Genomic DNA, 15576 nt, shown 5'->3' with positions numbered 1-15576 from the left:
AGGCAAGCTTACATTTTTTTTTTTTTTTTCTCTCCAGCTTAGGAAGGGAAGTGAGAGCCTTTTAAGGATAGATCTCTCCCAGGTGAGACCAAGTGTGGGCAGCTGCCTGGCACTTAGTAGGACTACATGAAAAAAATATATAATGCACTTAGGATGGCCCAGTGAGCCAGCTCAGAGTAGTGAACGTGTGAGGGGGAGGTGGCAGGGCTGTCTGGGAGCAGACTAGAGCTGGCCTGGCCCGGAGGCTGGCTGGCATGCAAGGATGTACCTTGTGGGCCAGCAGCTCCGAAGCAATCTGGCATTGATCTCTCATCTGCTCTGCCAGCAGACCCTGACCCCAGGGGTAGGGAGTTGGGGGAGGGTGACTCAGATAAGGGAAGAAGGAACTCACCAGTCAGTGGCCTTTGCATTTGGGAGGTGATGAAGCCAGACTTCTGCTACAAAGATGGAAAGGTAGAAAGTTAAGAAGATTAAAAAAAAAAAAAAAAAAAAGAAAAAAAAAAGAAAGAAAGAAGGAAAGAAAGAAAAAGTCAGTTAGGCCGAAGCTCAGTTGAGTGCTTCTCCTAGCTTGAATGAGGCCCAGGATTCAGTCCCTACTTCTGAAAGAAACAACAGGAATGAACAGAGAGAGAGACAAGGAAAACAAAAAATAAAATCTGTGTATTTCCATGTATATCAAGGTAACTTGAACTAGTTAAAATAATATGAGAAGGGAAATGAGGGTCCATTATAATATTTTGCTAGTGCCTGGAATTTTTCACAATATTTTAAACCTGGCTTTTACTTAAAAAAAAAAAAATCCAGTGCCCTATTGATACATTAATTATGAAAATCTCATGATTACTTTGTCATACTAAAGATTAACAGTATGGGCATAAAATTATTTTGAAAGTCAAACTGTACACTAAATAAGATTTTCGCCGGGCGGTGGTGGCGCATGCCTTTAATCCCAGCACTTGGGAGGCAGAGGCAAGTGGATTTCTGAGTTCGAGGCCAGCCTGGTCTACAGAGTGAGTTCCAGGACAGCCAGGGCTACACAGAGAAACCCTGTCTCAAAAAAAAAAAAAAAAAAAAAAAAAAGATTTTCAACAAATTTAGTTTGCGGTTCTGGTTGCCTTTTGAATAATTTTTTTTTTCATGCTAGGGATTAAACTCAGGGTTTCACACACAATAGGCAAGATTTTACCACTGGGACACACCACAATTATTCTTATTTTAATCTTTTGTTACATTAAATACATACATACACACATATGTAATTTATTTTGTGTGTATGAGCATGTACATGCATGTATGCATATGTGTGCATATGCGTGTGTGCATGTGTGTATGTGTGCGTGTGTGCACACACGTATATGTATGCACACACTGTGGAGTCAGAGGATGACTTGTAGAAGACAGCTTTCTCCCTTCTGCCAGGTGGGTCCCTGTCATTAGAGTCAGGTTGTCAGGTTAGGCAACGGGTGTCCTGACTCAGTGAGTCATACTTCTGGACCTCTCCTTTTATTTTTATCTTTCATTTCTTAACTATTACCTCGTAACTCGGGCTGCCTTTGAACTTGCTATCACTATGTAGCCCAGGCTACTCTTACACTCTCTATCCTTCTGCCACTTCACCTCCTAGGTACTGAGATTGCCAGTGTGTATAACCACAGGCTTTTGTCTCACCACCACAAGGCCAGAACAGAAGAGGGCGTTCAAAGGGTAAATGAACCAGAAGGATTTTATTTCCATGGGAGGAAAGGTTCGAACAGCAAAGTAGATGCTCTGAAATGCTCGGCGGCAGTGATATGTCAAACAAGGGGGCGGTGAGATAGCTCAGTAGATAAGGGTGCTTGCTGCCACGCCTCGTGACTTGAGTTCAAACCTGGGTAATCACAATGTGGATAGAAAGAACAGGTCCTCTTCAAGAACTTCAGAAATGTTCGTTTCAGCCTTTGTAGGCAAAGTTTTATATTCTACATGTAATTCGAGGTTCTTTTGTGGGAATTATAGAGGCTCATTTCACATACATACTAACTGAAATTTGGGAAAAATATTGCTGAAAAGCCTCACCTCCTCTAATATTTGTCTTTTCCCCCTCTTTAAGATTGGGGGGGGGGGAGGTGTAGCTCAAGATGGCCTCAGAGTCACTATTTAGTTGAAGCTGGACATGAACTTCTGATCTTCCTGCCTCAACATCCTGTGTGCCGGGGATTACAGGCACGTGTAGTCGTTCCCAGCTGGCATAGTTGCGTGTTTTTGAGGTTTTTTGTTTCCCCTGTCAGTGCCGGTATTCTGGGATTTCTCCTCCAGAGAGGATTTTGTGACTCATGTCATTTTACTTCACACTGTTCTTGTGAAATCATGCGGCTAAAATAAATCCAAAAGCTGGGAATGGTGGGGCATGCTGATAATCACAGCAGTCAGGAGGGAGGAGAAGCAGATCAGGAGTTCAAGGTCATTTTTAGCTCCATTGTTAAGTTTGAGGCCAGCCTGGGATACATGAGATCCTATTTACAAAACCCAAAAATAGAGGCCGGAGAGGTTGCTGGAGAGGTAAAGGCACTTGGCACCAGGCCTGACTACCTGAACTCAGTGTTGGTTTGATGCTTCAAGCCTTGGAGCTCACTCCTGCATCAGCAAAATCTCAGTGGGACCCTTGAGTGGGCTGCCCAAGTCCTTCTGGGCTCTCATGGTATTACTGTTCTGTGACCACAGTGCCAGGCTTCCTCTTGATTCTCAGGTTATTACAAGATCACAGGAGGACTGTTAAAGGCCCATGTCCCATAGGCTCAGGGCAATGGCATCGTTGTTGTGAGTAAGGACACAGTCACGTCCTTGGCACTTCCTCAAATGTCCTTCCACTCCCTCCCTCCAAAAGGAACCAAGGATAAATGAGGCTCTCTTTGAGAGAATTCTCTCATTTTTCTCAGTCTGAATGTTAATTCTCTGAGGAGACTAGGCCAGAGGTCTGAGAGAGAGAGAGAGAGAGAGAGAGAGAGAGAGAGAGAGAGAGAGAGAGAGAGAGAGAGAGAACCGCCTTTATACCCGTGCATGGAGGGGGAGGGACAGCAGGGACAGCCCAGAGCTTGATTTCTATCCTGACTCACATTCTGGCTGGAACCCTTCCTCACTGACACCCTGGTGCAGGACGTGCTGGACACATTGTAGACACTTACTAGCCAGTTGTGAAGAAAGCAGCAATGTTTTCCCATGTGGCCTTGGACAGTCCAGCTGACCTTGCCGGGCTTCTGTTTCCTTTGCTGTGGAACCGAGAAGCTGGCTGGCTACAAGCTCTGTTTTTCCTCTCAGCTTGAGCATTCTTTGGTTTGAGAAGGAACTTTCTAAATTTAACTGTTATCACTTCTATGTCAGCCTGTTCTGTATAGGGATAAATTCCAAGAGAACAGTCTTAAGAATTTGTCTTTCCCAGAGAAATAAGACCTTTGTTTCCTCAGGGTAGCATTTAAGAGCCCAGAGCTGGGGAGGGAAGCCACCGAGTCATAGAGATTACTCATTGCCTAGAATTAGTCTACACTTGATTGCCTGTCACAGCCTCAGGTACCTGTGACATTAGGAATAGCTTGGAAAAGAGGACAGAAAAAAAAAATGCACTGGAAAAAAACCAACCCAAAAGAAAACCTGGGGCTGCTGATGTGGTTGAGCAGGTAAAGGCACATGTTGCCAAGTCTGATGACCAGTGGTCAAAACCTAGGAGGACCTACATGGTAAAAAAAAAAAAAAAAAAAGTGAACTGACTCTTGCAAGCTGTCTTCTGGCCTCTACACACACGCTGTGACATGCGAGTCCATACAGAATTTTGATCACTTGGGGCATAAAAGACAAAACTTAAACCACAAAGGAAATCTGTGAGAGGCAATTTTTCCATCTCTGATAAGTCTGATTGTTCTGTGGAGTGCCAGGGTCCTGGTAACTCCTTGCTTACCGATGCCTTCCAGGAGAATACAGAGATAGCCTGTTGTGATCAAGTATTACGGGAGGAGAGTATTCCCAGTAAGGGTGGGTTAGTGGAAAATTAAAGTATCAAAGCAGAACTGTTGTTCTCATGCTCAGAAAGAGTATGTGCTTCTCATGAACTCTTAGAAAGAGCCAGGGAGCCAGGAGTAAGCTTCAGATACCTGGAGTCCTGATTTAAGCAGATTTTCTTTCCTGTTGACACAGAAGTAGAACAGATTTTAAGATACTTGATACTTATAAATACACAGATATTGCACTGGGAACAAAGACAGGTGATAAGGAGATAATTATATATTTATTATATCTTTTTAATCTGCCATTTTTTTTGAGATAGAAACTGATGTGGTATGGTGGTGTATGATCTTGATCCCAGTACTTGGGAGGCAAAAGCTGGTAGATCTCTAGGAGTTCAAGGCCAGGCTGGTCTGCATAGAGAGGTCCAGGCCAACCAGATCTGTACACAGAGACTTTGTCTCAAAATTAATTGAAAAACCAAACTTTGAAAATAATATTGTGATGTGCTCGCAAGATAGCCCAGTGGTTAGAGGTGTGCACTGCCAAGCCTGAACACCTGAGTTCGATGTGGGAGACCCACCAGGTAAAAGGAGTAAACAGACTGACCCCTGCGAGTTGTCCTTTGGTCCCCATACATGGCCACATTTACACACACACTAAGTAAGCAGACAAAAAAATAAGAGTTACGGAAAGAAAAAAGTGTTGCAGCTTACGAGGCACTGTATCAGACTGAACCCAAAGCTTCATGTGTGGAAGACAAGCACCCAACTGAGCCTTATTCTGCTCTCTGTTCCTTTACTTTTTGAGACACAGCCCAGTCTAACCTGGAATCTTGATCCTTGGGCCTTAGGCCTGAGCTTCCCAAGTGCTGGAATTATAGGGCAGGCAACTCTTTATTCTGAGAGACCCTTTAATACTTATATTTACTGTTCTCAAGCTTGATCTCTCACAGAGCCACATGTTTATCTTAACATCTACAGCTGCACCTCAGGAAAGCTTAACAGTTAGGTATTTGTGAGTATACTGGGTATAGTACTTTAAAGATGAGGTTTGTGTGTGTGTGTGTGTGTGTGTGTGTGTGTGTGTGTGTTTTGACACAGGGTTTCTCTGTGTAGCCCTGGCTGTCCTGGAACTCACTCTGTAGACCAGCCTGGCCTCGAACTCAGAAATCCGCCTGCCTCTGCCTCCTAAGTGCTGGGATTAAAGGCGTGCGCCACCACCGCCACCACCACTCAGCTTAAAGATGAGATTTTATCTGGTTTGCTCACGATGCAGTCAATCCTTTGTGGATGTGGATTCTAGGACAGGGGACTTTTTTTCCCACCCAGCTAGTCAACAGTTCCCTCTTCTTCACCTCAAGTGTACCTGGGTGCATAGAAGAAAACCTTTTGGGTCCCAAGCTGAAGTTTCAAGAGGACTAAGGGATACAGTAAGAGGCCAAGAAAAAAAAAATGTCAAGATTCAAAAGCTAAAGATCAGGGTTGGGGATGTAGCTCGGTTGGTGGTGCGCTTTCCTAGAGTGCTTGAAGCCCTGGGTATGGTGTCATACAAAGGTTCAAGATCATCCTTGACTCTCTAGCTACCCTGGGATAGAGGAGACCTGGCTCAAACAAACCAACAAAATGGCTAAGGAGGTATTGCAGTGGATAAAGACACTTGCTGCCAAGCCTGGAAACCCAAGTTCTATCTCCAGAACTCACTTGACTGAAAAATAAAATTGACTCCCACAAGTTATCCTTGACCTCCACACTTGTGCTGTGGCAGCACACACACACACACACACACACACACACACACACACACACACACACTAAATATCTCCTGTTAATTAAAGCTAAGGGTAGCTTTCCAAACATAGGCCCTTGTGTTTGAATACTTGCTGCCCTGTTGGTGGATCTCTCTGGGAAGGACTAGGCCTTGTTGAAAGAGTATGTCACTAGGGTGGGCTGTGAGGTTTCAAAAGCTCATGCCAACTACAGTTAACTCTTTTTTTTTTTTTTTTATGTCTCTGCCTTGTGGTTCTATCTCAGATACTGCTTCAGCACCATGCCTGCCTTCTGCCATGATCCACATACATTCCCGTCACCGTGATAGGCATGGACTCACCCTCTGGAACTGTTAAGTCCCAAATAAATTCTTTCTTCTATGAGTTACCTTGATCATGGTGTCTTATTACAGCAACTAAAAAGTAGCTAAGACAGGCAGTGACCCATTCTGTAATTCTAACACTTGGAAGACAAAATGTGTTGAGACCAGCCTGGGCTACATGGTGAGACCTTATTGACCTGTCCCCCCAAATATACATTTTTACTTTATATACATACATACATACATACATAGTATATATATTACATATTATGTATGTATATTGTGTATATATGTATGTATGTAAGTAAAGTAAAAAGGACATAATATGTATGTATGTATGTATGTATGTATATAAAGTAAAAAGGAAACATTAATAGCAAGAAACTTAACACTTAGGCTTGTAGGGGAGTGAAGGTCTTACAAGACAGTGAACCAATCACATAAATTTTATGAGCAGTTAATTAATAACAAGAGATCAAGCTAGGCATGGTGGTGCATGCCTTTAATCCCAGCCATTGGGAAGCAGAGGCAGAAAGATCTCTGTGAGTTTGAGGCCAACCTGGTCTACAGAAGGAGTTCCAGGACAACTGGGACTACACAGAGAAATTCTGTCTCAGAGAGAGAGAGAGAGCGAGAGAGAGAGAGAGAGAGACAGAGAGAGCGCGAGACAGCGCTCATTAGGAGGTAGAGGCAATAGAGAATGTGGAGGTGGGAGCTCCCTGTAATTTGCTGTCAGAACATTAAGAAAGGGTGCAAAGAGAGCTGTGGGTGGAAATACCTGCATAGAATAAAAGCCAGGCAGATCCTGCACCGGAGCAAAGGTAACCGGCTAACTACAAGAGACATTTAGGGTGAAGTTTCTTCTATTGACTTTGGTCCTTCAAGACAAACATTTTCCTGGAGCTGATTCTGACTCATAGAAAAGTCCAGGGGAAAACAAAACAGTGTTTGCAAGAAGGTTCTTCTTTCTGCTCTGGTGCATTTGGGGGGTCTCCAGACAGAAAGGCTTACTGTACTACAAGTGGTAGTCCATAGAGTCTTCATGGCAGGCGCATCCAGGAAATGCAGCAGTTCTAGGGGCAGTGACCTAGTCATTAAAGAAACCTACTGGCAAAGATGTCAGTATCTTGCTGTGGGTAGTAGCACACGCTTGTAATCCCACCACTTGGGAAGTGGAGGCAGGATGATGGGCTTTAAAGGTCATCCTTGGCTACGTAGGGAAGTCAAGGTCAGCCCACGGTACATGAGAGCTTGACTTTAAAAAGAAATACTCTCCTTGAGATGGAATGCCAGGTGTTCCCTCTGACATGGTTAGAGTGGGTACAAAGGCCTCTCTAGACAACCCTGGCAAGAGGACCACATTATGCTGTGTTTTGCAGAGTGAGCTTATGAGAACACAAATACTCTTTTTCTTTTTAGACAGGGTCTCATCTCATGTATCTCATGCTGATCTTGAGCTTTCTATGAAGTTGAGGATGATCTTTTTTTTTTTTTTGGTTTTTCGAGACAGGGTTTCTCTGTGTAGTCCTGGCTATCCTGGAACTCGCTCTGTAGACCAGGCTAGCCTCGAACTCAGAAATCCGCCTGCCTCTGCCTCCCAAGTGCTGGGATTAAAGGCGTGCACCACCACCGCACGGCGAGGATGATCTTCTGCTCTTCCTCACTCCCTCCTTCCCTCCTTCCCTCCTTCCCTCCTTCCCTCCTTCCCTCCTTCCCTCCTTCCCTCCTTCTCTCCCTCCCTCCCTCCCTCCCTCCCTCCCTCCCTCCCTCCCTCCCTCCCTCCCTCCCTGTCCTAGCTCTCCAGAACTGTCATCACATGTCCTCTGAGCACTCTACTTGGCTGCTGGTCTTGTGCTGAAGGATTGGTAATTTGTCTTTAAATTCCTCTTAGGGGCCTTTCGTATAATAATAACAATAAAATAACAGCCTTCAGCATTTGCATATCAGTTTGTAGTTTCTTGTGGGCTTTCATATTACTGAATTGTTTGACTCCCCCAGAGATATACTGTGATAAAATCCCGATTATTATTCTAATCATTTTAGAGGCAAGACACCTCTCCTCAAGGCTCTTGTCCCTACGATACTCCACACAGAAAGCCAGTTCTCTGTGTCTACCCCAGAGCTCCATACATCTTTATTGAATTGATAAAATGCTTCTTGATTTGGCTGGCTCCATAAATGTGTTTGTGGATACAAAGAGAGAGGGGCCAGCCAGGCTGGTTGATATTTCTTGTAGCTTTTTTTTTGTCCATTATTTATTAATCAGTTCATTCTCGAAACAGACAAGCCCTGGAGGCTAACTCTGTTCCAGGTCTATGTTCCAGGAATGCACAGGAAAGAGCAGAATGCAGCCCTTCAGTTAGTCACCGAAGTGGAAAAATATAGAGACTACACTTTCTTTTTTAAAATTCATTTATTCATTTGCTGTGTGAGGGTGGGCTGACATTGTGTGTACATGCATCATATGTGTGTATGACCTTTGGAGGTCAGAGGAGGGCACTGAATTCCTCGGAGCTAGAGTGATAGATAGTTGTGAACCACCATGGGGTGCTAGGATTTGAACCTGGGTCCTCTGCAAGAACAAGTGCTCAGTATCACTGTGCTGTCTCTCTGGCCCCCAAACTACACTTTTCAGAATCATTCTTATAGTTTGGAGGAAGGAATTTGTTATGGGAAGCAAGGCAGGGTGTGTGTGACATTTGTCTGGGATGTCAGCTAAGTCTCTCTTTTTATTACTTTATTTATTTGTTTGATTAGAGAGAGAGAGAGAGAGAGAGAGAGAGAGAGAGAGAGAGAGAGTAGGTCAAAGAATAACTTGAAATTTGAGGAGGAGACTTTGTGGGTCCCAGGTTGTCAGGCTTGGAAGCAAGCACCTTTACTTCCTGAGCCACCTGGCTGGCCTCACCAGCTACATTTTCTGGGCACATATACTTTCTAAGTAGAGCCTCAAAGTGCAGTAGAACTTCGCTAAAGATCCCTTTTTTTTTTCTTTCCCTTTCCATTCGTTTCTTATGTTATCTTATATAGTCCATGCTGGAGAACTTGACTTGTAGTGGAGAGTGACCTTGAAATTCTCTCCTCCTGTGTCCACCTTTGAGTGCTGGAATTATAGATATGGACCACTACAGCTATAATTATGAAGAGCCTGGGATGGAATCTAGAGCTTTGTGCATGCCGGGCAAGCACTTTGTCTACTGAGCTACATTCCTGGATTCTAGTCAGGGTTTCTTGAGGGAGGGCTGGTGAGCTCACAACACCTTGAAGCTGGTGGAGAGTGGGATGGACAGTGGGGTGGTTAGTGAGGGCTTAGATTTGCCCATACACCACACACACACACACACACACACACACACACACACACACACACACACGATGGGTAGCAGTGTTCACTAGCTTAGGGCCCCTAAATCTGGACCTGGATTCTATCCTTAATGAACAGTGCGACCTTGAACAAGTGACTTAAATTCTTAGACTCTCAGTTTAGCTGTCAGATCAATACTGTCTTCTGTTATAGTGAGTCGTGAAGTTTATTGACCGCTTAGTGCATGCAGTGTGAGGCACTACCTGACAAATGGGGATGGCTGTGTTCACATAGAGCGCTTGCTGCGGCCTGGTGCAGGAGACATAGCTCAGCACAGCCTGACATGTAAGAGAGCCTGGGTTCCATCGCAGCTCTGTAGAACTGTGTATGACAATACATACCTGCAATTGAAATGCTGCAGAGGTGGAGGTAGGAGGGCCAGGTCCTTCTTGTTACACAGTGATCTTCAAGTCTGCTTGAGTTACATAAGACCCTGACTCAAAAATTAAACAGAAAAAAAAAAAAAAAAAAAAAAAAAAGGCCAGTCTTGCATCTGTCTGGGATTGCAATTTCTCTTGTGCCCACCCCCTCCCACCAGATGGTTGCCTGGCTTTAGTTTACAAAACCTGGGCTGCGTCATGTCATCTCCAGACCTTAAGCCAGCTTTGGTGCGATGCCACAAGACCAGGGAGGCTGCTGTCCATGTCACAATGTCACAGGAGCAGAAATAAACTCAGCAAGGGAAGCAAAGCAAAACCCCAAACAGAGCTGTGCTTGGTGTGATCCGTTGTTTGTGACCTCAGCATTCAGGAGGCTAAGACAGAACTGGGGTAAGTATGAGACCGATCTGACTATATATGAGTACCAGACCAACCAGAGTTAACCAAAGGATGACTTGTTTTGTTTTGTTTCAAGACGGGGTCTCTCTGTGTAACAAAGCCCTGGCTGACCTGGACTCCCTTCGTAGACTAGGCTGGCCTCTAACTCAGAGAGACCACCAGTCTCTGCCTCCCGGCTGCTGAAATTAAAGGCATATACCACCAAGCCTGGCAGTAGACTATTCCTTTAATCCCAGCACTTGGGAGGCAGAAGCAGATGGATATCTCTGTGAGTTTGAAGCTAAGTTGGTCTACATAGTGAGTAGCAGGGGTGCTAGAGCTACGTAGTGAGACCTGTCTCAAAAACAAACCAAATAAAAATTCTAGAAACACCAACCAAAAGCCAATAAAACAAAATACTCCACAATAAATAAATAAAACACTCTGGGGTGAGGTGGGGGCATTGCCAGCTACTCAGACTCAAAATGGTTAAGGCCATGCCCATACAGAGCTTCCTGTTCAGATATCCAAGGTACATCCACCGAACAGCATGCTGGCAGATCCTATCAAGGACGGTTCCTCTAATCAGGATGAAGAAACCAAACATGCTCCCCATCTGTCATCGCTGAGTTTATAGCTCTCTAAACACATCTGCTACTAAAGGCTGCACTAGAGTAAACCCCAGTGTGGGAATAAAGGGGAGTGCCCCGAGCCAACACTGACCACAAGCATGTGGGCTCGAAAAGCCTGTCTTGGTAAAAAAAAGGTTCAGAGGGGCATCCCTTCAGCTGGTCTGAAGGTGCTTTCTCTTACAGATTATGGTTAAAAACATTTCCAAAGCATCGTTTCTGAAGATCTCCCTGTGTGTGACGGTAGACATGGAGGGGTGGGGGTGGGCAGCCTACCTGCAGAAAGCACCACTGCGGTCCTTCCAGGTGCCCGTGGTGACTGCCTTACTTCTGCAGTCCTTGTTCATGTTCGGTGCTAGCCACAGTGCCACAGATGTGTTTCTCATCTGATTCTCATGGCAGATCTGGGAGATAAAGATACTTTCTTCTAAGACAGGGTCTTACCATGTAGCCTTGGCTGGCCTAGAACTCACTGAGATCCCCTGCTTCCACTTCTGCATCCTGACTCCTGAGATTAAAGATATGTGCTACCATGGGCTTCTTAAGATTACTATTTCAATGTATAGATCAGGAAAATAAACCTTTGGGGAAAGTGAGTGACCTTTCCCCCCCTTTCTTTCCATTCCATTCCTTTCTGGTCCTCTCCTCTTCTCTTCCTCCTCCCTCTTCCTCCTCTTCTCTCTCTTCCACTTTCTCCTCTTCCTCTTTTCCTCTTCTTTCTCCTCCTCCTCTTTGTCCTCTCTCTCTCCCCTCCCCCTCCCTCCCTCCTCCTCCCTTCCTCCCCCTTCCTCCCTCCCTCCCCACCTCTCATTCTAGAGACAGGGTTCCTTTGTGTAGCTTTGGCAGTCCTGGAACTCACTCTGTAGGTCAGGTTAGCCTCGGACTCACAGAGATTCAAGGCCACACAGTAACTTTTTAAGGACAGAAGGTTGAGAGTTAAAACCAGGTCTGGGCATGGCTCTTTCTACTCCACATTCTTATTTATGTAGACCAGCCTGGCCTCAAACACACAGAAGTCCACCTGCCTCTGCCTCTGAGTGCTGGGACTAAATGCATGCACCATGGAATTTTGTTTTATCTTCCAGTGAAAGTGGTTTGTTTGCTGTTATTTGTTTGTTTTTAAGATGTTGTGTGTGTGTGTGTGTGGGGGGTGTCTCTCAATCCAGGCTGGCTTCCAACTCCCTATGAAACCAAGGTTGTACTTGAATTTCTAACCTTTCTGACTCTACTTCCTGAGAGCTAGGCTTAAAGATAGTTGTGTCCACACCAGCGCTCAATCCCAGGGATCCCTATGGTAAAAGGAGAGAGCTGACTCGCTGGTTAACCTCTGGCCTTCACATACATGCTGCCACACATATGTACCTATACTCTCTCACACATGTAATAAAACATACATATTTTTAAATACACGGGCCCTGTTTCAGCCCCTCTAACTAATTTTCAGTGCTTGCCTAAGAGCCATTTGGAACACGACTCTTGGGTCATTTACTCTCCTGGCACTCAGGGATGATGACCTGTTTGAAAGGACACCAGCTGCCTGGGAGACCCTATGGACTTTTGCTTGTTTACAGGAGAGAAGAACCTGAGCATTCTTTCAGCTTATTTCAGCTGCCGTGGGGCTCAGTGAATGTTGTGATGTGGGACTGGAGCAGGCAGCGGAGGATGCGGAGGGTGCGGAGGGTGCGGGTGGGAAGGCTCTGTCCCCTCTCATGGTTTACTCACAAGGCCTTTCCTGGAGAGGAGCAGGTATGGTTCTAGTGTTTCTTTCCAGCTGGCTCATCCTGTGACCTTCAGAAAGTTCCCTTTCTGCTCCTTTGTTTCCCTCTGAGCTTTGAGAAAAAAGGACTCGTGATAACGCCTACATTGTTCATCAAAGGGAGATATTATCACACAAGCCCCAGGGCTGGGGCGATGGATGGCTCAGCAGTTGAGAATCTTTCAGTGGAGAGGACCTGAGTTGAGTTCCCAGTGACAACGTCAGGTAGTTCACAGCTGCCTGTAGCAGTCAGACACTCGTTGGTGCACATATACATAGTCCAACCCAAGCAAACCACGCCTGCCCTTGTAGCAGTGTGGTTAAGCAGTACAGGAAAGCTGGTGATTGCTACTGTACCCACTACCATCCAGTGAAGGTTAGACAGAGGCAGGAAAATGGCAGCTGACGCTGCAGACTGCAAATGCGTCTTAGTGGAGATGTATTCCTCAGAGGAAACAGACTGTCTTAGGCCCTCACTTCAAAGTCCAGTCCCCACCCAGTACTTTGGCTAAAACATTTTGCTTCTCTGAAACAAGCATCCCTCACCCCACTACCCACCACCGTCCACCATCCTTAGTTCCTCACTTGAGGCAGGAGCTACATATGTGTTATTTATTTAAATAAATTTTGTTTGTTTATTTGTGTGTGTATAGCTTCTGGGGACAGGAGAGTCAGTCTTGCTTCCTTCCTTCCTTCCTTCCTTCCTTCCTTCCTTCCTTCCTTCCTTCCTTCTTTTCTTCTTGTTTGTTTTTGTTTGTGGAGACAGGGTTTCTCTGCGTAGTCCAGGTCCTGGAACCGCAGACCGTGCTGGCCTCACTCATTCAGAAAGTTTAAGGATGTTGGCAGTGCTCCAGTGGCTGATCCACATCCAACACAGGCATGTACGTGGTGGTCTAAGGACAAGGTGTGGGGGTCACTTCTCTCTCTTTATTGTGCTGTCTGGGGCTTGAACCTGTTGAACCTGGGTGATTAGACTTGGCCTCAAACACTCTTACTGAGTCATTTTGCCAGCCCCTACATAGTTTTTTTTTTTTTTTTGGGGGGGGGGTTGTTTTTGATTAAGAGATGCATCTAACAAAATAGAAATCAGTCCTTCTGGACCCACAGAAGCTTAGCATATTCAGTTTATGATACATGCTTGGAGAACAATACACAATAATTATTTGTTACAGATTTTTACAACAAAAGTCAAAACACATTTGAGAAAAACATTGTAAGTGTTACTATAGCCGCCAACCACTAACATGATCTTACAGCATGACTTTTTCTGATTATTAGGATTATGAGGACGCTGGTGAGGTGGTTCAGTCAGTGCTCTTACCTTACAGTGTTAGGATATGAATTACCTGTGTAGAAGTCCCTGTGTAGAGGTGGAGGCAAGAGGATCCCTGGGACTTGCTGCACTGTTAGTCTAGCATCATTGGTGAGCCCCAGGCCACTGAGAGATGCTGCTCAAAGGATGGTGTTCTTGAGCGTGGCACCTGGCCTTGTCTTCTGGCCTCTACACACAGCAAATATATATGCATGCATGCATATAAACATGAAAACACATATGTGTATACATACAAGCATAAAGACACATGGAAAAAGAACAAAATTGTGCAGCATTATTTTCTTATAATTAAAATGAATGTTAGTTTGTGTTACAGCTTCTTATTTAGAATTGTTTTAAGTATGTCTTTTCATATTTAGACTTTGTTTGTATGATTTATATATTGTATTGTTTTATTATTGCTGTCTTTTTCTTTCCCTTTTTCTTTTTCTTTCTTTGGGAGACAGGGTTTCTCTGTGTAGCTCTACCAGTGTTGGGATTAAAGGCATGTGCCACCACTGTCTGGCTCAGCCCCCCAGATTTTTTTAAAAGGAATTATATAAATTCTTCTTTTTTGTTTTGTTTTTTTTGAGACAGGGTTTCTCTGTGTAGCCCTTGCTGTCCTGGAACTCTCTCTGTAGACCAAGCTGGCCTCGAACACAGAAATCTGCCTGCCTCTGCCTCCCAAGTGCTGGGATTAAAGGCGTGCGCCACCACTGCCCGGCTATTCTTCTTCTTCTTCTTTTTTTTTTTTTAATTAAAAATTTGCCAGAAAAAAAATTTGCCAGGTATGGTGGTATACACCTGTAATTCCAGTACAAGGGAGGTGGAGGCAGGTAGCTCTCTGTGAGTTCAAGGCTACCCTGGTCTACAGAGTGAGTTCCAGGACAGCCAGTGCTGTTACATAGAGAAGTCCTGCCTCAAAAACAAAAACAAAACAAAAATTAAATTTTTTTATGTGTATGCATGTGTGTCTGTGTATGTATATTACTTGTGCGCTAGTATCTGCAGAGAAAAGGGAAGGACATCGGAACCCATGGAGCTGAGGTCACAGCCAGTTGTGAGTTACCCAACATAGGTCCTGGGACTTCTTGTCCTCTGCAAGAGGAAGCACTGAGCCATCTCTCTAGCTGCCTGGGTTTTTTGTTTGTTTTTGATGGTTTGAAACAAAGTCTCACATAAAACAGGCTGGTCTGGAAGTAACTATGTAGCTGAGAACAGCTGAACTTTTGATCCTCCTGCTTCATTTCCGGTTAGGACTACATGCTTGCACCAACACATTTGGTGAATTTTTGTCAATTTAATATTGCTATTACCTAACCTCCTGCACAATTTATTCCACTAGTTTCCAATGGTCAAACCATTTTAGTAAAATTCAATTCTTCATTGCTGCCCAGGATCTATTTTTAATAACGTGGATTCCTATCCGCCACAGAACCCACTCCTGGCTTGGCTCCCTCTACTGTTAGTTGATATATACCCACAGAATGCCAACTCATTTTATTATTAGCCCATGCGAGACCGAATTAAGAAGGAACCACACAGGTTTTATTTTTAAAACTAGGATGTGCATTTATTTCAAAAGTAGTTTAGGAATGGCTTCTGCAGAGAATGAATGGAGTTGGTTGGGCTCCTTGCGTTGTGGCTTTCTTTAAGCAGCGAACACCAGTGCTAGGGTTACCCATCAGTCTTAGTTA

The sequence above is a fragment of the Arvicanthis niloticus genome, chromosome 3 (assembly GCF_011762505.2).
Source record: "Arvicanthis niloticus isolate mArvNil1 chromosome 3, mArvNil1.pat.X, whole genome shotgun sequence".
Classification (NCBI taxonomy): domain Eukaryota; kingdom Metazoa; phylum Chordata; class Mammalia; order Rodentia; family Muridae; genus Arvicanthis; species Arvicanthis niloticus.
This window is presented reverse-complemented; position numbering follows the sequence as displayed.